The 25,744-nt window shown below is 45.5% G+C and overlaps 1 long non-coding RNA gene across 2 annotated transcripts in view; it reads left to right on the top strand.

The window, feature by feature from the left end:
• The window catches only part of LOC117050606, a 34,212-nt gene extending 10,178 nt beyond the window's left edge, over window positions 1–24,034 (top strand). The window contains exon 3 of one of the 2 annotated variants that reach the window (XR_004427111.1): window positions 23,960–24,034. This is a non-coding gene — a long non-coding RNA (uncharacterized LOC117050606). Of the gene's footprint in view, window positions 1–5,495; window positions 5,717–23,959 lie in introns of those variants that run through there. The other variant, XR_004427110.1, reaches the window with a different exon arrangement.
• Window positions 24,035–25,744: the final 1,710 nt, after the last annotated feature.

The following is a 25,744-nucleotide window of genomic DNA, read 5'->3' on the forward strand; positions in this document are numbered from 1 at the left end:
GTAAGCACCAACACTTTGAATTGTGCTCGGAAACGTACTGGGAGCCAATGTAGGTCTTTCAGGAACGGTGTTATATGGTCTCAGTGGCCACTCCCAGTCACCAGTCTAGCTGCCACATTCTGGATTAATTTTAGTTTCTGGGTCACCTTCAAAGGTAGCCCCACATAGAGCACATTGCAGTAGTCCAAGCGGGAGATAACCAGAGCATGCACCAGTCTGGCGAGACAGATAGGCCTCACCAACCACAATCTGCCCTCAGACTGTCCCCACCCTAATTCTTGTGATTATAATTGTTTCAAATTGCCTTTAAATGTCTGCAGAGGAGGGTGGCCAAGACGGCAAAGGGTTTGGAAACCAGGCCTTATGAGGAACGGTTGAGGGAGTTGGGTATGTCTAGACTGGAGAAAACAAGACCGAGAGATGACATTGTAGCCATCTTCAAACATCTGAAGGGCAGTCACATGGAAGATGAAGCAAGCCTGTTTTCTGCTTCTCCAGAGGGTAGGACTTGAACCAATAGATTCAAAGTCATAGAATCATAGAATTTGCAGAGTTGAAATTCCAACTCTGATGGTAAGAGTTGTAGGACGGTGTAACAGACTACCTTGGAAGGTTGAATAGCCATCTGTCAGGATTCTGTAGCCATGATTCTTGCATTGCAGGGGTTGCAGTGGGTGACTCTGAATCCATGATTCTGTGATTCTAATGTTGTATTTTAGATTGTGGTGAGACCTTAAGGTGAAGAGCAGGTAATAAATAAAATGAACAAGCCCTTCCAACCCTCCAGTTTAATGATTCTTAAATAGTAATGGTAGTAGTATTAATAATAATATTAATAATGGTCACAGCAATGCTCAGACAGACTCATCCCGCAAAAAAACAAAGCAAAAAACAGGCAAAACACCCTGCACCCCTAAAAAGGGGCAACTCCCTAATAAAACAAAATACAACCCAAAGAAACAAAAACAACAACAACAAAAAACAAACCACACACACAACAAAACAAAACAGGCAAAATTATCCATATGCGGCCCAGAGACATACTAGGGTGTGGATGCCTGCATTTTGCCTTCTAACCAGCCCAGCACCACTTATGGGGAAATAATTAAACAAAAACAAAACACTAAACACCCCACAATTAAAAGAGGAAAATAAATTGAGATGGTCTGGCGTCTGTGGTGGGTGCCTGAAACAAATTGTTACATGCCACCCCACTCTCCAAGCAGTGAGAGGTGCAGGGGATCCCTAGCGCATCACCCAGAGTTTGGTTTCTTTGGAATGCAAGTTAGCAGAATGTGTGGTGTCTTTGGGGCCTATGGCTTTATTTCCACATATATATAAGCTGAGCACGGAACAAAAAACATTGCTCTCTGCCTGCAGCTTATAGCATTTAGCTTTTCATCTCTCTCTCTCTCTCTCTCTCTCTCTCTCTCACACACACACACACACACACACACACTCATGACCACCAACTCTGGCTATTGTTCTTTACCCCACCTAGGATTGCATGGCCTCTAGCTGGGTGAGCGCAATGGCGTCAAATGCCTCCCCCCCTTTCTTTGCCACTTTCTTGACAAAGGGACTAGTTTGGCAGGCTCCCTCTTACATATTCTGCCCACACAGGTATAGGTTGAAGGTTTGGAAGGGAACCCAGGGTTCCATCCAGACTGACCGCCCCCCTCCACCTCCCCCAAATCATAACACTACATATTTTGAAAGTGCATAAGAATGGATTCGCTGACAGCTGTGCTGGAGACACTGGCCCCGTTTCTCAGCTTACAAAGTTTTAGACAGCCATAAACTTCCAGGAACAAAAGCGTCCCTTGATGCAAAGCATCCGTTAGAAGAAGAAGATGAAGAAAAATCTAAACAGGTTTATCTTAAGCCCCAAATGGTATTGTGCAACCGGACACAGATTGAAAAGATGGATATGGAAATAACGCGTTTAGTCCACTGAGAGAGACATTGCTGCGAGTGTGTACGATATTCCGTTACCTGGTGCGAACATCCGCTGCATTTTAAGGATCCAGACAAGCTGGCTCTCCCCATTCATATTTAAGGAAAGAAAGTTTAATTCTTCTTTGATGCCTCCCAAGAGGTGAAGCTGTTGTCTTGATGCTGAAAACTCAGCTCAGCACATAGTAATTCTAGGCATTATTAAAATTAATGATTGTTTTTCCTCCTTATAGATTTGTGCGCCCGCTTGCAGATTAAAGCTCTGTGCACAAATTGTATTGGCTTGTCGTTTTACCTATAAATTTAATTGTGTGTCTTGGTAACAGCCTGAGTTGCTAATTAAGTCTGATGAAGATTATTCCTATATTAGTTTTTCCTTTGTGGCATTTGGTTTTAATTTTTGCTTAAAAGCAATTTTAACTGTTTCGGCCATGCCCCGCATATGATGGCTTCAGTTGAAACCCGTAGCTGCACAGTGGATTAGGAAGGTAAAGTGGGGCAGTGCAGTGCAAACTAAGACACTATTGATTTCATCAATGCCTGGATGGGATGGGTTTTGAGGAGGGATCTGGCAGTGGGAAGCGGGATGTAATTAGAAGAAGGGGAAGAGCTACAGCAAGTTGGAGAGACCTTTCAGGGAGAGCAGAAAGATGGCTAATCCAGCAAACATTTACCGGTAAAGTCACAACTTCAAAAGCTCAAACCTTTAAAGGCCTTAAAGCATTCAACCGCAGCATTAGAAGGGAACTTGGTGGTCATGTAGTCTAACCCTGCCCCCATAGTGCAAAAAAGAAACAAACCCTGTTGCCTCAGCTGGTCACCCAGCCTTAGCTTAAAAACAGGAAGGCAGCAAGGGTGTGGCATGTCCTTGCATTTCTCCAGCCTTGGCTCAGCTGGAAGTAAACACTGGAGCGTAGAGGTTTGGAGAGATGCAGTGGAAGCCGGCTGCGGTATGTGCCTATCCCCTTTGAGTTCTGCTCAGAGTAGATCACTGAAATGAATGGACCTTCAGTTAGCCATCCCCATTAATTCCAGCAGGCCTGCTCTACTGCCTGGCAGTCACAGGAGCAGATCCTGCACCCTGCAATTAGGCCTGCAAAGGACTTAAACACAGAATTACTGGCAGCTCCCTATGGCTAGGCTGATGCACGCCTTCTTCAATCAAGCCTCTTATTTGCCTCCTAAATGTTAGCACAGGAGTAAGAACCTCAGGCCCTGGGAACAAATGTGGCCCTATGGACCTCTCTACCTGGCCCTTGACATTCTCCCCAAGCCACACTCCTTCCACCAGCTTCTCTGCTTCCTTGAGTGCTTTTGTGTGGCTGGGAAGTGTCTGTGAAATGTGACAGCATCTATTAACTTGCCTGTAAAAGCCCCCACCCTTGTGCTAAAAGAACACAGGGAGCCAGTTTATACCAAGGCACATTTGGGCTGTGTTCACACTAGTAGAGTTTCCATTTCTGGGTTTTTAACCCGTGTCCGCACGACATTCTCCCAAATGCTTATGTAGCCTGTGCTTTGCTTTAAAATACTGCTCTTGGATGCTTTGTTTCTCAAACCAGCTTCACACCAGTTGGAGTCCTCCAGCTATTCCTATTTCGTCTCCAGCCAAGGTGCAAACACCCTTGCATACGGTAAAGACATGCCTGCCCTGTGCATACACAGACAAAAATGAATCTGACACTAATGAAGTCATGTGGATGTGAACAGCTGGGGAGAAAGCTGTTAATGCACTGGAACAACCCCACACGACTTCCCTGCACTCTACATCGGAAATGTGAGCACCCTTTAGCTGTCCCTATCTAGCCCAGTATTGCTTCCTGTGCCTGACAGCAGCACTTTAGGCTCTCAGGCAGAAATAGGGACTCCACAATCTGTTTCCTGGTCCTTTTGAAGATGCTGTGAATCAAACTTGGGCCCTTCTGTATGCAATGCATGTGCTTTACCGCTGAGCAGCTGTCCCTCCCTAAAGGGACGGCGTACTGAGATGCAGCATTCAACATACATCTTTTAAAGTCACCCTGTGTGGCACATAAACAACTGATTTTACAACGGTTGGTAGAAAGAAGGGGGGCTCTCTGTGTTTGTGGGGAAAACAATTGAGATCGAAGCAATTATCTGAGGGGGCCTAAGTTAGCTGAGCTTGATATATAGCCATTGTAAAAATCCTCGCTGCAGTGGGGTTAATTATTTCTGGGCTGTGGTTAATTTGCCAGAAAACTGCGGTGCCTTTTGTAAGGTGGTAATGGTGGGGAGCCTGGTGCTTTCTGCGAAAGGGGGGCCCAGTTGGGTTGCCTTTCCCGTTTCATTAAGTAGAGACCAAAGTGCCGTGTCAGGAGGCCATTTGCAGGGAAACCAGAGAGATTACACTAATATCACGGTCCTACCTAAAGGCCTAAATGGATTTAGGATGCCCAGCAGAAGCCGGTTACCTCCCACTGAGCACATTTTCTTATCTCTGATCCATGCCTTGTACTCTTAAGGCGGGCGCACAGCATCACCCACCGATAGGGAAAGCGGCTCCGTTTAACTACATCTCTCAGCGTGAAATCCAAGCTGTTGGAAAACAGCTTGCACTCTCTTTTTGTTGTTGTTGGTTGTTGTTGCCGTAGCGCAGTCTTGTTCAGTTATTTCAGTTTTCTTTCTTGTTTCCCAACTACTCCTGTACCATCCTCGCCAACATTGCATCGGAAGCTGCCTTCTGCTGAGCCCAGACCATTGGTCCATTTAGCTCAGGACTGTCTACACTGAGTGGCAATGGCTCTCCAGGGTTTCAGACAGGGGTCTCTCCTAGCCCTAACCTGGCGATGCCAGGGATTGAACCTGGGACCTTCTGCACACAGAGCAGTCCTAATAAGAATTCATCCCCTTGGGTCCCCAGATGTTGCTGGACTACAACTCCCACGATCCCTGACCATTGGCTAAGGTGGCTGGGGAAGATGGGAGTTGCAGTCAACCACATTGCGTTTTGTTGCACCGTTTGATCTCAACTTTTGACTTGGCTCACCCAGTTTGAAGGGAGTTCATATAGGAACATAGGAAGCTGCCTTATACTGAGTCAGTCCACTGATCCTTGGTCAGCATTGAGTTTTCCTAGAGCAGAGGAAGGGGAACCTGTGGCCCTCCAGATGATAATAGACTACCACCTCCATCACCCATAATGGCTGGTCACGTTGCCTTGGGCTAATAGGAACATAGGATAGAACACGGCTACCCACCTGTAACAGGAACATAGGATGCTACCTTAGTTGGTCCCTCTGGCTCAGTACACTGATTGGCTGTGGCTCTCCAGGGTTTCAGGCAGGGGATCTGCCCCAGCCCTAACCAGAGATGATGTGGATTGAACCTATGGCCTTCTGCATGCAAAGCAGATGCTCTACCACTGAGCTGTGGCCCTCCTCTTAAGACACAGGAACATAGGGAGTCTCCAGCAGCTTTTCCTGAAGATGCCAGAGATTGAAACTGAGGCTGCCTGCACGCCAAGCAGGTGCTCCAACATCAAGCCGGGTCTGATTCCCTTGCTCTTTTGTCCTTCCCAGATGTGGTCCAGCAGAACTCTCCTCCTCCTTTCATCTGGGCCTCGTCCTCAGCTTGGCATCGTGACTCGGCTCCCACTCCCGTGGAGAAGATGAAATGTCAAGCCAAGGAAATATTGGCGGAATGAGGGCCTTGTATACAATTTGTCTCGCTGCAAGAATATGCCTCATAAAGTTGAAATATGTGGACAGCCAGGCTGACAGTAAAAACTGAAGGCTCGTTACATTGCTTTTTGCTGTTGAATTCTCAATTACCAAAGCTGACAAGGCAGAAAGATATCAAGGAAGGAGATTTGGAAGGGGGCCCCACTTTTTTTTTTTTGCCACAAAGGCAACTAAAATAATAATTTTTGTTATGTGTAATGCTGGTGGGGGGGCTTAGATTTGCATCTGCAATCATCCATCTTTAAACAAATGTTGCCCACAAAAATACTTAGGCTAGAAGAAATCACAGACTCTTAACTTTGCAAATAAGTGAATGTTTTATTCACAGATTTTCTACAAGTTACTCCATTGGCAGTAAAATGAAGATGAAAAAGGTTCCAAATGACTTAAAAGGAAAAGAACTTTGTTTCCTTACAAAAAGGACCACATAATCTCCAGGTTAGCAAAGGTGCAGGCTTTAAAATCTCCATTTTGGAGAGATTCAGTTCACTTGGGGTTTTGGGGGGGGTTTCAACTGGGAGCCATTGACCACATGTCTCCTTGCTCTGGGAAGCATAGGAAAAAAGGAGAATAGCAGGAAACTAAAAGGTTGCAGGGAGTCTGCTAAGCTCCACTCCCATGGGCAATTCAGGGTTCATGCACACAGATGTGAATCAGTAGCTGTATATTACAACATTTTGTAGTTTCAATATTTCTTCGTTCAAGATTGATTCCAGCAATTTCTAAGTGCTTAATTACAAATGTCTCTAGGGGGTGTGCAAAGAAACTCAGTGCAATTAGTTAAAACCAGGAAACCAGAATTCATTTGAAATGCCTGCAGGAATAAAGAAGTATTCTGTAGGTCCTGGAAGGTCAACAGGAAGAGGGCCTGTCTGACCTCAACTGGGAGTTCCATAAAACTGGGCCCACAACACTGAGCACACAGCTCCTGGTGAATATGAGCCGTGCATCTGAGCCGGGGGTGGGGTGGGTGGGCGGATCACTAAGATGGGCAGGGATTCAATGATTGGGCAGGGATCTAAAGGTTCAGGCGGTACCTGAGGTCTCCTTGACCTAACAACTTAAGGACCTTGCAAATTATTACAATAATCTTGACCCTGACCTGGTAGCATATGGGCACCCAGTGCAAGCTTTTGAGCACCAGCTATCAATATTCTGTCCCCATCAACACTCTATGAACAGTATTTTGCAGCAACTGGGGCCTCCAAACCAGGCCCAAAGGGGAGTTCCACACAGAGTGCGTTGCAAGTCTTGAGGTTACCAATGCATGGCTCATCGTGGTCAGACTAACCCTGTCCAAGGACAGCTATAGTTGGCATACCAGCCACAGCTGGTAAAAGGCACTCCTATCCACTAAGGCTACCTTGGCCTACAGCAGCAAAGATGGATGCAGGAGCACCCACCCACTGACCCACCCACCAGACCACCCGCTGACACCCAAGATCCTGTCCAACTCTAAAGTTCTGTAGCCATACTTTGAGTTGACCATTGACTTTGAATAAGTTATGTCAGTTAATGTCAATGGGTCTAATCTGTGTAGAACACAGTTGGACACAACCCAATGATTCTCATTTCCTCCCTTTCTCTCGACCTTTTGGTGGCTCAAACCCACAAGAATTCTCCTTAGATTCTCCTCTGATGCTTACACACTCCCCACCACTTTTCTGCTGCTCCCATCAGATGCCTAACATACTTCCAAGTTCAGTCTCCATCAACACCTGCCCATGTTCAGTACTCATTTTTCCAGAAGAGGCTGAGCTAATCTGGGCTTAGTCTGCTCACAGCACTAGGAACTGATAAGACACCGTGGTTGGAGATAAGAGAAACAGAAGGAGAGAGAGAGAGAGAGAGAGAGAGAGAGAGAGAGAGAGAAGGGCTCCCAGGAGATGAGAAGCTGATTGAAGCTTCTCGGAGGGAAATGGCTTGTTTATCACAAACATCATGGATCATTAGCAAAAGTGGCAAGGAAGGCTTTGAAGAAAAAACAAACCTTGATTATTTATTGAATACCGACGACGAGCTCCGCATCTTGCAAAGGCAGAAGGGAGAAGCCGACTTCATTTCTCTTGCAATTAAGAAGTGCATAATGCTTCTGAAGGAAGAAAGGCATTTGGAATTTTGCATGCAAATTTGCATGGAATAATCAAATGTGTGTGTGTGTGTGTGTGCAGGGGGTGGGAAAATGCCTTTGCATAAACACACACACACAATTTGCCTGCCTGGCGTGCAGTTACTGTTTCTTTTTCCCAGAGAAGGTTTGGAGCTGAGGACTCTCTAGGAGGACAAACTGCCCCGTTGTGGTTTAACACTACCTGTGGAACTCTTGGAAATCCTAGCAAGCTGAATGTTGGAAGATTCAGGACAGAGAAAAGTAAAGACTTCTTCATGCAGCGCATAGTTAACCTAAGGAACTCAAGCCTCCCAAGAGCTTACAGGGGAAAACTGACAATGATGATACTTTAAACAGAGGAAGAAAGAGAAATTTTCTGGTTAGAAGGAATCCTTTTATAATCCGCTCCTTGACATCAGAATCCCTGCTAAGAACATAAGAACAAAAGCATATGCTCCAGCACCCTGTTCTCACAGTGGCCAACCAGATGCTGCAATGGGAAGCCCACAAGCAGGACCTGAGTGCAACAGCCCTCTCCTGACTTGCAGTTCCTAGAAAATGGCATTCAGAAGCATTACTGTACTGCCTTTGGCAGTGGAGAACATAGCCATCATGGCTAGTAGCCATTGCTTGCAGGGATCAACCAATGGGAGCGTTCCCCTCCATCATAAATTTTAGCTTATTTATGTGTGACATCAGGATCAAGGCAGGGGAAAGTTTACCGTTCCCTTCCCTGCATGCTGCAACCTCCGTGGAAATCTCCACTCATGTTTAAGATGGAAGGTACAAAAATGCCTGACATGGCTGCAAGCTGCTCTTCCCAAGTAGCCTAATAAATTTGAACAAGGGGTGGGGTGGGGGAGTAGATGACGCTGCTGTCACTGCAGGCAATTCCTCTCCCTTTGTCTCATTAACTGAACGGATGATTGTCAGCACCTGGGCGAGCCTTCCTTCCGAAAGAGATCCGTGTGTCAGAAACCGTTTGCGGGCAGAGCCTGACTCTGGAGATGAAGTTATAAATTAAGCTTTTATGAAGGCATAGAAAAGCATCCTGATGTCCTTTTTATAGCTACATATCTGAGTAATGGCAGTAAATTAGCTGACATGCACCCAAGGACATCTTACCCTTGTGCCACCATTGATTGCTTGGTTCTATAAACCCCCCCCCCCCGCATCTCGTTGGAACAGAATTTATCGTGCCGAGGCCCTTAATATGTTTATGATGAGGCTAGATTAGGATGCTGTGATTTTCTGTCACTCAGGCAAAAATCTGGGAAATGGAGGCAAAGCTTGCCATCGCACGCGCATACATATTTCCAATGTTTCCTCCGCCGCTGCAACGGGAGCACTGTTGGGCTGCGTGAAATGTGCTGGTTTTGGTGCATAAAGCCCTTGAACAACTTGGGACCAGGGTACCTGCAAGATTGTCTCACCCCTTATATGCCCAAGTAATCAATCTGCTCTGCAGGTGAAGGCCTCCTGCAGACACCATTGTTCTGCACAATGTAGGTATCACACCCCTAGTGTTGTGGCACCTACTCTTTGGAATTCCTTCCCCTTGAATATTAGGCACCGTCTCTGTTGGGTTTCCAACACCTGGTGAAGACACTTCCAACAAGCCTTTTCAGCAGAGGTCTTTCCCCCATCTTTTCAGCAGAGGTCTTTCCCCCATCTTCATCTGTATTGGAAATATGTGCTTAGATGTTTTATCATTTGTGCATTTGCCGCCCTGGACTAATTTGGGAGGAATAGCGGGATATAAATGTAATAAATGTGGAACAAATAAGTAAGTGAAGAGAGATAAACCACCTCTAGGCTTTGATGGCTTTTGATCTCTGGTGGCTGCTTGCTAGCAGACACCCCCTGCTTCCATGAGTATGGGCTGAAGTAGGGCTGCCATATGTCCGGAATTTCCTGGGCATAGCCAGGATTCATCCATCACAAAAGGCGTCCAGGTGGAATTTTCAGGCAGTGGCTAAAATGTCCGGAAAACCCGGGTGTATGTCAGCCCATATCGGAAGCTCAACAACTTTTGTGTCCAGGTTTTCACTTTTTGAAATATGGTGGCCCTAGCTGAAGACTAAAAAATAGGGTAGGCTGTTGGGATGTAGGAGAGAAAGGTTTGCTAGCAAGAAGGAACCCGAATATGACATTGTGTGGATTTTTTTGGAGGGGGCAGGAATGTATGCTTGTCTGCCACCCTCTTGCATAACATATATGTCTGCAAATTAATATTGACTTCTTAACTCTCCAGTGCTTCAGGAAAGAGAATCTTTAGAAGGCTTCCCCTTCCTTTCCTACCAAAACTTTGCACAGCTCCAGAAGGCAAGGGGCATAAAACAAGCCCCTGGCAGAACCAGCCCAAGCCATAAGCAGCATTATCTGCCTGTAAACGGAATACTGGATAATAAAGGAAGCCGAATGCAGGGTTGTGCAGGCATAATTACTGGAAGGCAGAGGAGTGGAGTTGCTTGAGTTATGTGCCGGCAGTAACCCAAAACGTCACCCATGAAATAGCTTCCACCCTCTTCCAGCCAACTGAAGACTGGCTCAAGTGGTATTTAAGAAATGGGAGGGCCACAAAACAAAAATACTCCCACTGTATATCGCAGCCCGTAAAAATGCCAGAGTCCGCTATATTCTTGCAGGATTTCTGGCCCATCCAGCGTCTCTGCAGGCAGGGACTCAGGGCAAAGATGTGAAGAAAAGGGAAAGAAAGAAGAATGTGAGTATGTGCGTGTGTTTAAAGTAATCCAGGGGATTTGAGAGCAAAACAACGAGGAGAAACAGCCAGTTCCCCATTGTGACAAAGTCATGGGGCTTGAAAAACGGATGCTGTGTGCTGGCCCAAGACTGTCGTGGAAACAGCACCGTCTTTCCTTGGTAGAGATGATTTCGTGGGGAAGAGAAGTGGTCTCACATTCATGATAGCTGATGCCCTGATAAATCTGCAAGTCTTTCGGATGCTGCACAAAGCTCACTGGGTCATTTTCAACTACACAAGTCCTACACTCACTGAAATGAATGGGCCATGTTAGTAATGTCCATGAACTTCAATAGATTAGACACTCCCTTTTATTGTTTTAACATTATCTACTGTGTGTGGCTTCCTGGGCAGCAACCAGCTTCCGACTTCAGCAGACTGGCTTCCGGCTTTGAATTGCAGGCTCTTGTTCCACAGTTGCATCAAGTCCGTTCTCTTTCAAAACACCTTCAGCTCCAGAAAATAAAATAAAACTCTCTCCAGCTAAGCAGCTCCTGGAACGCTTTGCCCCATGGCACACAATAGCAGGGAATTCAGAGAGCGAGCCTCTCCAGCTTCCTCTGGGAAGACAATCCTCATGGGTGAATAGCGTTTATTGTAAAGGAGAACATTTCCCCGTGAAAGGACGGTCATTTCTTTTGGCCAGCTTTAACCCTTTGCATACGTTGCTTCTGACGAGCCGCGGTGGAGCGCATCTCGAACTCACCGCCACATTGTTTCTCACGCCTTGCTCTGTTTTCCACTAACAATGGGCCTCTTAGAAAACAATGGCTGGCCAGGCCAAGTTGTTCTGGTGCCCCACTTTCTCGCGGCAAGACAGTCTGATTATCCTTGGCACCAGGTTGCCTTCAGCTCTGAAACATGCTGCAAATGGAAGAAGAAGAAGAAGAAGAAGAGTTTGGATTTGATATCCTGCTTTTTTACTACCCGAAGGAGTCTCAAAGCGGCTAACATTCTCCTTTCCCTTCCTCCCCCACAACAAACACTCTGTGAGGTGAGTGGGGCTGAGAGACTTCAGAGAGAAGTGTGACTAGCCCAAGGTCACCCAGCAGCTGCATGTGGAGGAGTGCAGACACGAACCCGGTTCCCCAGATTACGAGTCTGCCGCTCTTAACCACTACACCAAACTGGCTCTCTAAGAAAACACCTGTAGCTAAAACAAAATAAAAAAATTCTTTCCAGTAGCACCTTAGAGACCAACTAAGTTTGTTCTTGGTATGAGCTCTCGTGTGCATGCACACTTCTTCGTGTGCATGCACAGGCTACCCACCTGTAACCTGTAGCTAAGTTTTCCATAGGCTCCAGTTGAGTGCCCCGATTTTGAGGCAAGGAAATTTCAGCAGGGCCTGTTAAGCTAGAAGATTCAGGGCATGCAAACTCGAGTATCTCCCCACATTCTCTCTTTGTCGGGTGGCCCATGCAAAATGAGCATCAGGAGCTGCCGGGTTGCCATGCAGTGCTCCATGCAGTGGACCTCTGAACTGCAGGAGGCATCCTTCTCAGTGAAGCACCTTCAGGCCTGTCAACCCGGGTTGGCCATTGGACTCCCCGGGATGTAGAAGGGGGCTTGCAGCTCCTGTTGAGTGTTGTTCAGCCGACAATGTCTTCCTGAGGTCTGGCATGTCCCCGCATGCTCTCCCTCCTCTGTCAGAGGCAGCATGACTCTGAGCACCAGTTGCCAAGTATCCAAAGTGGAGGGAGCGCTGCATCACTCAGGTCCTGCTGGTAGCCTTTCCAGAAGAGAGATCTGACTGGTCACTGCGAAAACAGAATAATGGGTCAGACTGGCCTTTTGACATGGTCCAGCAGGGCTCTTCTTATGTCCTTATCCTTGATTTATGCTCCAGTCCCGACTTACAGCTTGCTTCTTGACCTGGTTGGCTCTCAGGTCCTGACTACTGGCTCACCTCCTGGCTCACCTTGCTGCCTGTCAGTGAAGCTCAGATGCTGACAGGAGAAGAAGAAGCAGGCATAGAGAGAGAACAGTTAAGAGCGGGAGGCATGAGAGCTCCAACAGTGAGTCAGATGTTGGAATGCAGGAAGCATTCTCCCCCAAATCTCGTAGGATCTCAAAAGTGGCTGAGACGCACGAAAGATACCGGAAAAGAAGGTGGGGGCTTCTGTTCTGGGAAAGGGGGAGGAGCTCAGTCCAGGCAACTCCATCTTCTGGGGAGGACGATGAGTAGAGGAGCTTCGTCCTAGTTTGTTGTTTTAGCAATAAATCTGAAATAATGAACAGCCAGAGTCGTCTCGCATTTGTGGGAGAGACCAAGCCATAACACTGCCCATGGTCCAGACTTGGCTAGAGTCCAACACTGTATACTACAGGACACACACTGGAATCTTCTCCGTGGTTTGTTTTCAAGCGGAAGAGGCAACAAGTTCGATATCTGTACGGAAACACAGACAGTGTGGAGTAGTGGTTAGAGTGTCAGACGAGAACCTGGGAGACCCGGGTTCAAATCCCCACCCAGCCATGAAACAACTTGGGTGACCTTGGACCAGTCACTCTCAGCCTAACGTAACCTCACTCTGCATGTTCCCTAACATGGAAAGGAGATGCTGGGGCTGCCTGGTGACCCCTGACATAAGTCCAGAAGGATTAGGCTAGATGACATCAAGACTCCTCCTGATTCTCATCATTGTTCCTACCTGGTTGGGCAAATGGGTCATTGCCCAACCAACCTCAGTTTGTCCCCACTCGGCACTTGTCTTCCTCCCTACTTACCACCAATGCAAGAGGTGGCGGCAGTGGCCCTTCTTTCCAGCTTCCTCCTCCTTCGTCTCAGTGCTGCCCCTTGTAGAACTTGGCAGGGAGGAGGAAAGCAAACCCAGAATGGGTTGGCGCTGCTTGTCATTGACTCTGGCTCTGCCAATCACCAGCTGTGGCTCCGCCTACTGTTGGGCTCCTTGCCTCCGAACTCTCAGTCCCAATGGGCACCACTGCATAATAAGATAGGCTACAGTTTTGCAAAGTGCTTGATACTGACCCCCCTTCCCTGGGGTTGGCAGGAATGTACAGGGGGCAAATGAAGATCTAGGGTGTTGAAAGGAGGTTTAAAAAGGCCAAGGGGCAGGAAAAAGGTTTATGCGGTAAAGTGCGAGAAAATTAATTAGGAAACTATGAGCCTCTGAAAGAAAGGGCATCTGCAGAGTGCACCTTCCTTGTCAATGCGGAACTTCTGCATTTAATAAGATGATTCCACTGTACAACAATATCCGCCCTTCTTTTCAGATTGCTAGTAATGGTGACTGGTGATTAATGAATGTTGGTTATCTATAGATATTTCCTGACTTCATTTCATTTGAACTAGATGACCCTTGGGGTTCCTTCCAACAATTCTATGGTTCTATAATACCTTCCTAAGAATTTGGGTTGGGGCCGATGACAGCTTTATGAGCTTGCCAAGGGCGTCAACGAGTATTTTGGAAACCTTGATATAGGCCAACAGCCATTCATGTGGCGTTTACTGTATAGCAGTCAAACAGTGTGTGTTCCAGCACCAGGCATGCTCAGAATAAAAAAAAAAATAGCAGTACGCGGCATATTCTTAGGCTGTAGTCGAGCATATGGTTGCTTGGGAATAAGCCCCACTGAACTCATTCTGACTTACAGGTGAAACTCGAAAAATTAGAATATCGTGGAAAGGTTCATTTCTTTCAGTAATTCAACTTAAAAGGTGAAACTAACATATGAGATAGACTCATGACATGCAAAGCGAGATATGTCAAGCCTTTATTTGTTATAATTGTGGTGATTATGGAGTACACCTGATGAGAACCCCAAGTTAACAATTTCAACTTTGGGGTTTTCATCAGCTGTTCACCATAATCATCACAATTATAACAAGCAAAGGCTTGGCATATCTCGCTTTGCATGTCATGAGTCTATCTCATATATTAAACTCCAGTAGCTAATGAAAACAATTGCTTACATAATAGACTTTTCCACGATATTCTAATTTTTCGAGTTTCACCTGTACATCTGCATAAAACCTCTGTTAGGCAGTCAAAACTTTGTCCTATAACTTATAGCTACAGTACTGTATGTAATGATTCATTCTGCAGAGGCAAACCAGAGCAGGGGGACAGTGACAGAGTGCCACCTAGTGGCCCAGCTTTTGATTGACAACCTCAGTCAAGTCCTGATTTCTCATCTGAGAAATTCCTTTAAAGCTTCCGGATGTTTGATACGACTGAGTCCTTCTCCTCCCCCTACAATTTGAATTTGGGAATAAATACCTCCCATTCAAATTGATTTTGTGCATGTGATGAAGAATGGGGGAAGTGTGTGTGTGTGTGTGTGTGTGTGTGTGTTGGAGGGGAGGCAGTGAAGTTGCTATCTATTCCTTTTGTGCCACTGTGCATCACAAAGAATGAAGCTCATAGAATTTCAAGCATATATATGTTAAAAAAAACACCGAGCACGCAAATCAAGCTCTTTTGATACATGAGATGCTTCCGATAAATATTCCTTTCTGAACCAGGGTCCCTTTGCACCCCACGGTACAGACAGCATGAAAATGCAAGGTATCAGCCATCAAAATGTATTGGGGGCGGAGGACCCAGCCTTTTGATTAGGTCCCTGCAACTGCTGGGTTGTTTTTTTTTAGCTGATCAAGAATTAATTCGGCACAAGCAAGCATTTGAAATGTTAATTGGCTAGGTTTCTGAATAATTCTAATATGCAAGCCCCCAGATGTAACAAATAAGCAAGCTTTGCTATCATCTGTCTACTCCCCCCTCCCTCATACACAGGCACAAACACCCCTTGCAACTCCTTGCAGATGGTCTCCTTCGCCCCCCCCCCCCAACAATGCAATCTTAGCAAAGGGAATTTATTTCCGGGTGATCGCAAATGTCATAAATAGAAACCTATTATCCACAGCATTGATGGGAGCTGGGTCTGGTATTAGAATAATGGGGAGCCAGAAGAGGAATAGATCTAATGTTGCAATTAACTCCGGCTTTCAGTCCTCCACGAGTCTCCTAAATTCTGTTTCGGGAAGGGATAAAGAGGGGTATGTGTGTGTGTGCAGAGGGGAGGGGGTTGGAATATTATTTGAGAATCTAATTGAATGCACCTGCTGTCCTCCGATAACGCAGTCAGAGATAATCTAGTGCTACAGGTAAATACCCTTTTCATAGGTGCGGCGCAATGAAGATGAATGGCGCATGTAATTTCCTGCATTATCCATATTTCCGCTCCAGAGCCAGTATGAGAAGCTGCATTCTTCTGATCGCCCTCAATGAAAGGGAAAATGTCAGTGAACTTCTATGGCCCAGCGGAAATCCTTCACTGTGTATGCTTCTCTTATTTTTTTTTCTTCCCTCCCTCCTCGTTTCTCCAAACCAGCTCTTGTGAAGATGGCTTGCTGAGACTAGGAGGTGGGGTTCTTTCCTTCCATGTCAGAGTTGAGTTAATGAAAATAGCAGCTTCCTCTTACTTCCAAGTAAGCAACTAACCAGGGATTCCCAAACAGAGTCACCAGTTCACCAGGGGTGAACATAAACTGCTGACTGATGCCTACTTCTCTCCAAAGAAAGAAAGTCCCTAAATTCTCCTCTCATTGCATTCTGGCATAAGAATACTTAGGTGCAAGGACACAGAAACCTATCAGTTTTGCTTCTTTCAGTTTTTCATTCTTAAATTCAGACCTTCACATTTCTGAAGCAATTTGTATTTAAAAAAAACCCAAAATCATGAAAATTCCAGTCTACTGAACTGGTACCGCAGCCTCCTGGGTCACATCCACATCATACATTTAAAGCACATTTATATCACTAAAGGATCAGGGGAACTGTAGTTTACTTGTCACAAATCTAAAATTCCCAGCTCCCTTGACAAGCTACATTTCTCAGAATTCTTTGAGGGAAACCACATGCTTTGAATGCATGGCATTGGTGCGACCTTAGATTGCACCCTTGAGGAATGTAGTTTGGTCTGCAAAGCTGGTGGTGGCACAGAACACAAGGAGCCCCAGTGCACACCACCAGTTGTCTTACTGGTACTCAGTATTCTTTAGCCTCCTTTCAGCCATTTGCTCTCCAAGAAAGGGGTTGATGCATAGAGGGATTGAGTCATGCACCAGCCGGACTCCACTCCCAACACCTCTTTTTTACCTGTTCTTATTTTTATCTGTAAGGTGCCTTGAGTTCCATCAGGGAAAAAGGTGGGGTATAAACAAACAAACAAACAACAGCAACACCACCTGTGCTTTAAGAGAAGGTACCAGCTGTATTCCATGTGGTGGCGAGGCCTGATCATGTGGAAGAACAAACATGAAAGGAGCTAGCTTCACTTCCAGACCTTCAACCAACACATATAGCTCCTGGGGTGGAGTCAGGCAGGTGGACATAATTTCAGGAGTTGGGCTGGAACAGGGGTCAGCAAACTTTTTCAGCAGGGGGCCGGTCCACTGTCCCTCAGACCTTGTGGGGGGCCGGACTATATTTTTTTTTGGGGGGGGATGAATGAATTCCTATGCCCCACAAAAAACCAGAGATGTATTTTAAATAAAAGGGCATGTTCTACTCATGTAAAAACACTCTGACTCCTGGACCATCCGCAGGCCGGATTGAGAAGGCATTTAGGCCGGATCCGGCCCCCGGGCCTTAGTTTTCCTACCCATGGCCTAGAAGCTCAGCTCTACTCCTCGATATCCACATGCTAGTAGAGATGTAACAAATGTGTGTTCATCGTATGTAGCACTGTTTCTGTTCTGCTGCAGTTCGGCTTCCGACAAAAATGACGTTTTCCATTCTACTGCCTGCTGTGGTGAAATTTTACATGATTCACTTTGTTATCATTATGTTATCCCACACCGTCCAATGTAAAGAAAACAGAAACCGGAAGGAAAGCAATCCATTTTATATCGTTACCTATCATTTTCAAAATGAAAACAATAGTGAATGATTATTGTGTTTCCTGGATTGATTTCCATTTGGGACACAAGACGAATAAGCGAACACCAGCAATTTATGGTCTGGTTTCCGTTTTGGGTTCGAATTCTCCAACATCCCTACATGTTTGTCCCTTCCCTTGGCTAACACGTGATGAGGACTGATATATTTGTGCGGAATGGCAAGAGCAGCATTGTGGGATCCACGCTGTTCTGATGGATTGCCCTTCTCCACAGCGCCAGAACCTTCGCCACGCTGTGACCTTCCTCCGCATGACGGCGTCTTCCGCTCCGAATCGAGAAACAGGGCGCAGAGTTATTGAGCGGGCTAAATTGAGATTAGAGAACCATTTGGTTAATGGCTAGTAAAGTTTCCTGCTCTTCAAACGCCGACCGCCGGGCTGAGGAAAACATAAAACTGACAATGTCGCCGCCGAAGCTGTACAAAACACAGATAGACTTGAAATTAGCTCTCCGTATGCAGGGCCTGAAGTAATTACATTTTTATGAGAGAGTGAATGTTTAATGTCATTCTTTAATGGTGTCTCTCAGCCTGCAAAATGCAGTTTTCAAAGCACGTGCGTCCCTGTCAGATGCAGACATTTCTCTTGGTGGTGAACAGCTACATCAGGCTTTTAGCCTGAGGGTTGATCACATTGGAATTATTATTATTATTATTATTATTATTATTATTATTATTAGGATGCACCTAAGGCCAGGATGAGTAGTTTGTTATCTTCTTCTATTTATAGTGTGCTTTATCGGCCCAGGATTTGCTCCCAGAGCAGCTTAGAACAATTTAAATTCCTCACGAAACCTTTCATTTCATGGCCCCATTTTCAGGCTATGAAATTGGGAGGAATGCGGCAGTTTTGGGGGGCAGCAGTTTGCGATTCCAAGGCAGGGGAGTTGCCAGCACTGCCTTGCAGCTTTGGTCAGCTGCCATATATTCCGCAACCCAAAATGCCCTGGTCCAAAAGGTATTCCATAGGGCAGCTGCCAATTCACCCCTCATAAAAATGTGAAAGAGGAGAAGTGGTTTCTCCCCGTTTTTGCCCCTGCTCCTCTTAAGTCTGGGCTAAACTTTCAATAGTGATTTAAAATCATTTCAGTAATGAATTTAGACTTCCTGGAACTAGAGATGGGCAAATTTCAGTTCCTCTCAGATTCTTGTTTCTTCCAACTTTCCGTTTAGATCTCCCAGTTTCTATATCACTGTATAAGCTTTCTTTTTAACATCCCTCAATAAATATCCACACACATTTTGTGTGCATTGCAATTAATGTACACAATTTGCACACAATTTAGCCTAATATATATGTTTTTCTAAAGCCGTTTCCCCTAATATAATGCATTTTTGTACATTACTTTCTCAAAAAAGAAGCATTTTTTTGCATGCATTTCCTCCTAATAGACACCCTTTTGTATGCCTTTTTTTGTTGGCAGCAAGCTGGATGGCTTTAAAAGAGAATTAGACTAATTAATGGAGGATAAGGCTATAAACGGCTAATCACCACAATGGCTAATTTCTCCTTCTACAGTTGGAGGCAGTATGGTTCTGAACACCAGTTGCTGTGAATTGGAAGTGGGGAGAGTTGATGTTACGCTCAAGTCCTGCTTAAAGACTTTGCATCAGGGCATCTGGTTGGGAAAGGATGCTAGACTAGATGGGCCATCGGCCTGATCCAGCAGAACCCTCCTTAAGTTTTACGGTTAGAGAACTGCACCACAAAATTCGGAGAAGTGCAAATTCTGAAGACTAACCTTGTTCCAGCTTGCATATTCATATATATATATATCATTGTAGATGTACAGTGTACAAATAAAGCGAAGGAAATGAAACAAAAGAAAGAAAGAAAGAAAAAGAAAAAGAAGTGCTTGGAACTGTACAATACAATATTGCTGTTGTTCAGTTGTGTCCGACTCTTTGTGACCCCATGGACACCAGGCACTCCTGTCTTCCACTGCCTCCTGCAGTTTGGTCAAACTCATGTTGGTAGCTTTGAGAACACTGTCCAACCATCTCGTCCTCTATCGTCCCCTTCTTCTTGTGCCCTCCATCTTTCCCAACATCAGGGTCTTTTCCAGGGAGTCTTCTCTTCTCATGAGGTGGCCAAAGTATTGGAGCCTCAGCTTCAGGATCTGTCCTTCCAGTGAGCACTCAGGCCTGATTTCCTTAAGAATGGATAGGCTTGATCTTCTTGCAGTCCATGGGACTCTCAAGAGTCTCCTCCAGCACCATCATTCAAAAGCATCAATTCTTTGGCGATCAGCCTTTTTTATGGTCCAGCTCTCACTTCCGTACATTACTACTGGGAAAACCATAGCTTTAACTATACGGACCTTTGTTGGCAATATATAGATGTGCAAATAATGCTATTATTCCAATGAGTACACAGTTATCCAAAACCACATACCAATTATATGGGGCTGACAGCTCGTCTATGTAGATCAGTGTTTCCTAAACTTGGGTCTCCAGCTGTTTTTGCACTACAACTCCCATCATCCTTAGCTAGCAGGACCAGGGGTCAGGGATGATGGGAATTGTATTCCAAAAACAGCTAGAGACCAAAGTTTGGAAAACACTGACATAGATGAACTCTTTGCACTCTTACTTTGGCCAAAAGATTGATATTGATTCATTGGAAAGATAATATTATGGCTCCCTTTGATCAATGGATAGAAGATATAACTTTTGCAACATAGGAACGGGTTGCTTTTATGCACAGGCTGCGTAGGACTAAATATAACGATTTTGGGAATGCGTGTATAAAAATTATGATGACTTGTTAACAGCTTGTATATTTTTCAGGGCAGGGTGAATGAGATAGATTTGCATTAAGATGACCACTGAATGAATTTCTCCTTCATCCTTACCTTAGATCCTGGAGAGCCACTTCTAGACAAATTTATTGACCCAGTAGAGGGGAACTTTCTATATTTTCTATATTCAATAATATATCATAGATTTTTTGTGGTGGTGGTGGGGGGAAGAGATCTTTATTTCAAAATTAGCATTCAGCTTGTCTTGTTCATGGAGCTCTCTAGAGAGACGGAACTTCATAGGCTGTGATCAATGAAAGCTTTAAAATGTGAGCATGTTGAAATGCAGGCTACGGTGCTTCACTTCTACATCCTTTAAGATCTTGATAGCATATAATATTGTTAAGGAAAGGCACTTATGGAACGGGAGCATCCATATTTCCTCCTTGCCGTTTCCTCCATGAACCTGTCTGATGCCCTTTTAAAGCCATTCAGGTTGGCCATCACCATATTGCAAGGAAGCAAATCCCATAATTTTAACCATGTGCCTTTTCCCCCCCTTTGCACATTATTTTCACAAATGTATGTGTTTCTCTTCAGTGCATGCATTCTTTTTGTACACTTTCTTTAGTTGGAGAACCATGAATTTTGAAGGATGGCTGTGTTTTGGCTCTTGTCCCCCCCCCCCCAGGAATTGCAAATGGAGGAAGGTTTGCCTTTCTGTTCAGACAGGGCCCAATTTCTCTCTTACTACCCCTAGCTCAGTATGAAGTTTTTTCCTTGTTCTGCCTGGAATCTTCAACCATCCAGGTTCAGCGTGTGACCCCCCTGGGTTCTAGGATCATTGGAGAGGGGGAAAAGCTTCTCCCCAGCCACTTCCTCCATATCCTACCTAATGCTAGGTGGGTGCTGCTCTCGTAACTTCATATACCTCCATCATCCTTACTTCCCCTTTCCCCTAAATCAGGGATGGCCAAACTTGGCCCTCTAGCTGTTTTGGGACTACAATTCCCATCATCCCTGACCACTGGTCCTGTTAGCTAGGGATGATGGGAATTGTAGTCCCAAAACAGCTGGAGGGCCAAGGTTGGCCATGCCTGCCCTAAATTAAAAAGCCCCAAATGTTTCCTCATTATGGATTTGCTCCAGCCCCCTCATTCTTTTGACTGCCCTTTTCTGCCCCCCTCCCAGCGCTACAAGACCTTTTTCGAGATGCAGCATCTGAACATGGTGTTCCGAGTGTGATCTCACCAGATATGCATAAAAGGCATTAGGATATTAGCAGCTTTATTTTCTAACAGTCTCTAGCACAAAACAGTTCCCCCTCCAGCTGCCGCAGCTGTGTCAGGGTTTTCACAAAGTAACGCAGCGCATAGGGAAAACTCCAGTTCGAGGGCAGCCCTACGTGAAAGGACTCTGCAGTTGTCTAGCCTTGATGTTCTGAAGGCCTGGAAGACAGATGTCATGGCTGCACCCATGGGGAAAAGCCTTTCCCCTTGTCACCAAGCAACAGCGAGCTCTCCTGAGCCGCAGCTGCAGCGGACGCTGAGGACTGGAAACTTATGAAATCAGAGACCCAGCAAATGTCCACAGCTCTCAAAAGGGGTTATGGAAAACAAATCCGTTGTGCTGGAAGCTCCTGGAAGACCAGTTAATGAACAGGTGAGGGGATACCTGAGCACTTCTCAAATAAGCTCTTGTGATGACTTTGGGGCTTCAGATTTCTGGCTCAGGGGAGGGGCAGAGGCAGCGAAACCAGGCATCATCCGGCGCAATTAGCTGCCTGCAATTAAGAACGAGCACCTTAATTATCATGTTTACATTTTGTAACCTCTGGGCGAAGATCAAATCATGCCTTCCCTGCATATCAAGTTGGGTGTAAACATATTTTGCATCTCAGGCTCGATTCTCCCACCATCTGATCATGCACCAAGGGCTATTTTATTTTTTTTGCAGGAGTGGGGAGGTACGATATCCTTTATCTGAGCCGGTTTGCTTCATAAAGGAAAATGCAGAACGAGGCCAATATGCAAAGGAGAAGAGTAAAAATGCAGGTGGCAGCCATTTTTTCCCTGGACAACAAACAACATGACACTCAGCATGAGCCCATTTGGATGGCATTCCCTTTTCAAGAGTTCATATTAAAGGACCTTATGTTAAGAAGACTTGATCAAACTCAAGGTCCATCTAAGTCACGGAAGGGGAACCTTTCCAGGCTCAAGGGTGACTTCTGCTTTTGTGGACGGCCTTCTGGGGCCTGCCTGCCAGTGGTGGGCGGGGCCAGAGGTAGAGGTGGGTGGAGCAACAGATCTGACTATCTCTGTATAGCAGGCAGTACATGCAAAAGTTGGTGAATTCTGCCCACACATCCCATCCATCCATCCATCCATCTAAGCAAAAGGCATGATCACAGTTTAAGAACGCATCTCATATAAAACAAATAAAATACGTCTGGGTCATGGACAAATCAAGAAAAGCAATTTTTCGAAAGGTTCGGCAAAGTTCTGTTTGTCTCTCTGTGCTATGTGTGTTCAGATATGCTAGGGTTTATTTTGTTATCCTGGGTATTAGGATTATTAGAGAGGGTGGAAAGCTTCTCCTTTTCAACTTCCTCTATACCCTGAATAATTTTATGCACTGCTGTCATATATTTATAAATTTAAAAGCCCCGATGTTTCCTCATTTGGGAGTTGCTTTTGATTTCTCTTTTTTTGTGAGGGCCTCCTGGAATAAATGTCCTTGCTGGTGTAGCGTTGTGACTCCTAATGCAAGCTCCTTGGAGGTGAAAAATGAAAGATGCCAGTTGTCAGGACAGCAAAACAAAAACAAAACCAGCTTGGGGGGGGGGGTCTGTAGCTCATTGGTAGGGCATCTACTTTGCATGAAGAAAGTCCCAGGGTCAATCCCCAATGGCATCTCCAGGTAGGGCTGGGAAACTCCCCTGCCTGAAACTCTGAAGTGCTGCTGCCAGTCAGTGTAGACAATATTAAGCTAGATATACCAGTGGCCTGGCTCGGTAGAAGGCAGCTTCCCATGTATCTTCAGGGAAGGGCCATAGCTCATAGGTTTGAGCAGCTGCTTTGCTTGCGAAAGCTCCCAGGTTCAATCCCTGGCCTCTCGAGTTGCGATTGGGGAAAGGATTCCTGCCTTAACTGCAGAACTGCAGTTGAGCTAGATAGACTAATGGCTTGACAGTATAGGGCAGCTTCCTTAAGGGAAGAGGTGTAGGTCAGTGGTTTGCATACAGAAGGTCCTGGGTTCAGTCCCAGGCAGTTGGAGGTAGGGCTGGGGAATAGATTCCTTCCTGGGCTGCCAAGCAGCTGCCAAGCACTTACTTGGTCTAAGGTAGCTTCCTATGTTCCAGTGCTGCCCCTGCCCCATCCCTGCCCCTGATCTTTGTCTGTTTTCCCCTGTCTCTCCACCCCACAGGTGTGTGAAGTCAGACTAAATGATGCAATCTTTTTCGCCCTGTTGCAAAGCCCTGGCTTTGCTCCTGGCGAAGCCGCTGACTAAATCTCCCACCCCAGCCATTTCACCCAGAAGAATGAAACAACACTTGAGAAATGCATCATTGCTTGGAGACTGGTTACTAAATTCATTTGGCAACACCCTGGCGGCAATGTCTCTTTCTCTCCCCCATTGCACTGCTCCAGCTTGGAAATCACAAGCTGTGGTCGTGATCCTGGCAATAGAGGGTGCTGCTGTTGACCAGGCAGAACCTCTAATCTGAAAAGGAACCTTCCTTTTTTTCTTTCTCATCAAGGAGAAACAGAGGAGGAAAGAACAGTACAAAATCTAGAGGTTAACCAACTGAATGAAATCAGAAACAAACAAACAACAACAACAACAAAAATACCGACAGGCTTCTGTGTGCAGACCCTGCAGAAAAAATCTAATGAATGCAGAGATATACAGTATTTAATTTAATCAAGAGCGAAAGCAAGACACTTAACAAATCCATATATTTGAATGCACCCTAGAGACTTTCCTTTTGTTGTCTGAAATATTTGTGTAAGCAATAAAGCTCCAACAGTTTCCCACAAACGTGCCTCTGTGTTTATTTCCCCTAGCTGTTTTTGGTTTACTTGCATGCTTTTCTGCTGTTGTGCTGTTAAATGAGTTCCTTTAAGATCCTTCCGAAATGACAATAGTCATCCGCACAGCTATCCATAAATATCCTACCAGGATATTTCTCAATCAAGTCTATATTATCAACTATAAATAAATTTAGTAGAGCAAGCTCTGTGGTGTCTTCCTGATAGATTTTTTCGATTTCATTGAAAACTTGATGCCAGAGTACCGATACCTTGACACACGTCCACCATGCATGTATATTCAGAAATACCCTTTCTGCAAGGAAAAAAAATCAGTTACGTAAAAAGCAAAAAAAACTAACAAAAAAAACTGTGTCCAATAACCCGTTTGTGATATCTTAATGACCCACTTAAAATATTAAAGCCTCCATCTGGAAGCACACATGGTTTATATCAGGCCTGACACATTTTTGTAGGAAATTCTTTTTCAGGGGCATATTTCTCTAGCATCAGTTTTCAACCACAGAGGGATGCTGTAGTGACTGTGGTGTCCCTTGCAGCAGAGAATTGTTGCTGAAAACATGCCCCCAAGGAAGTATTCCCCCCCCCAATGATTGGATGTAGAATTAAACCACATTTTTTGCACCTGGAGTTTGCACACCCTGCTTCTCTGTGGTGCTACCCCACTTTCTTTGGTTGGTTTTCTGCTTCCTCCCTTCACTGTTGGAGGCAGGATGCCTCTGGATAGCAGTTGCTTGGAAACACAAGTGAAGAGAGTGCTCTTGTGCTCAGGTCCTGTCTGGGGGCTTCAAAGAAGAAGAAGAAGAAGAAGAAGAGTTTGGATTAGATATCCCGCTTTTCACTACCCGAAGGAGTCTCAAAGCGGCTAACATTCTCCTTTCCCTTCCTCCCCCACAACAAACACTCTGTGAGGTGAGTGGGGCTGAGAGACTTCAAAGAAGTGTGACTAGCCCAAGGTCACCCAGCAGCTGCATGTGGAGGAGTGGAGACGCGAACCCGGTTCCCCAGATTACGAGTCTACCGCTTTTAACCACAGAAATCTGCTTGGCCACTGTGAGAATAGGATGCTGGACTTGGTGGGCCTTAGGGCTGATCCAGCCAGGGTCTTTCTATGTTCTCTCCTATAAAGGTAATTGTTGAAGAGAAAATGTATATGCAAGCAGTTCATCATGTAAAACGGGCCACACAGTGCATAGCTAAACAATGGACTACACTAGCACAAGATGCTGCGATGGGCACTGCCTTGGCTTCGATGGTTTTGAAAGAGGATTTAGATGCATTCATGGAGGATAAGGCTATCAGTGACTACTACCCATGATGGCTATACTTCATCTCCACTGTTGGAGGCAGTATGCCTTTGAATACCAGTTGCTGGGAATCACAGGTAGGGAGTGTTTCTGTTGGATTCAGGTCCTGCTTGTGGGCTTCCCAGAGGCATCTGATTGTCCACTGTGAGAACAGGATCCTGGGTTAGATAGCGTTGCCATATTTCA

Source organism: Lacerta agilis, chromosome 8, assembly GCF_009819535.1.
Source record: "Lacerta agilis isolate rLacAgi1 chromosome 8, rLacAgi1.pri, whole genome shotgun sequence".
In the NCBI taxonomy this organism is placed as follows: Eukaryota; Metazoa; Chordata; class Lepidosauria; order Squamata; family Lacertidae; genus Lacerta; species Lacerta agilis.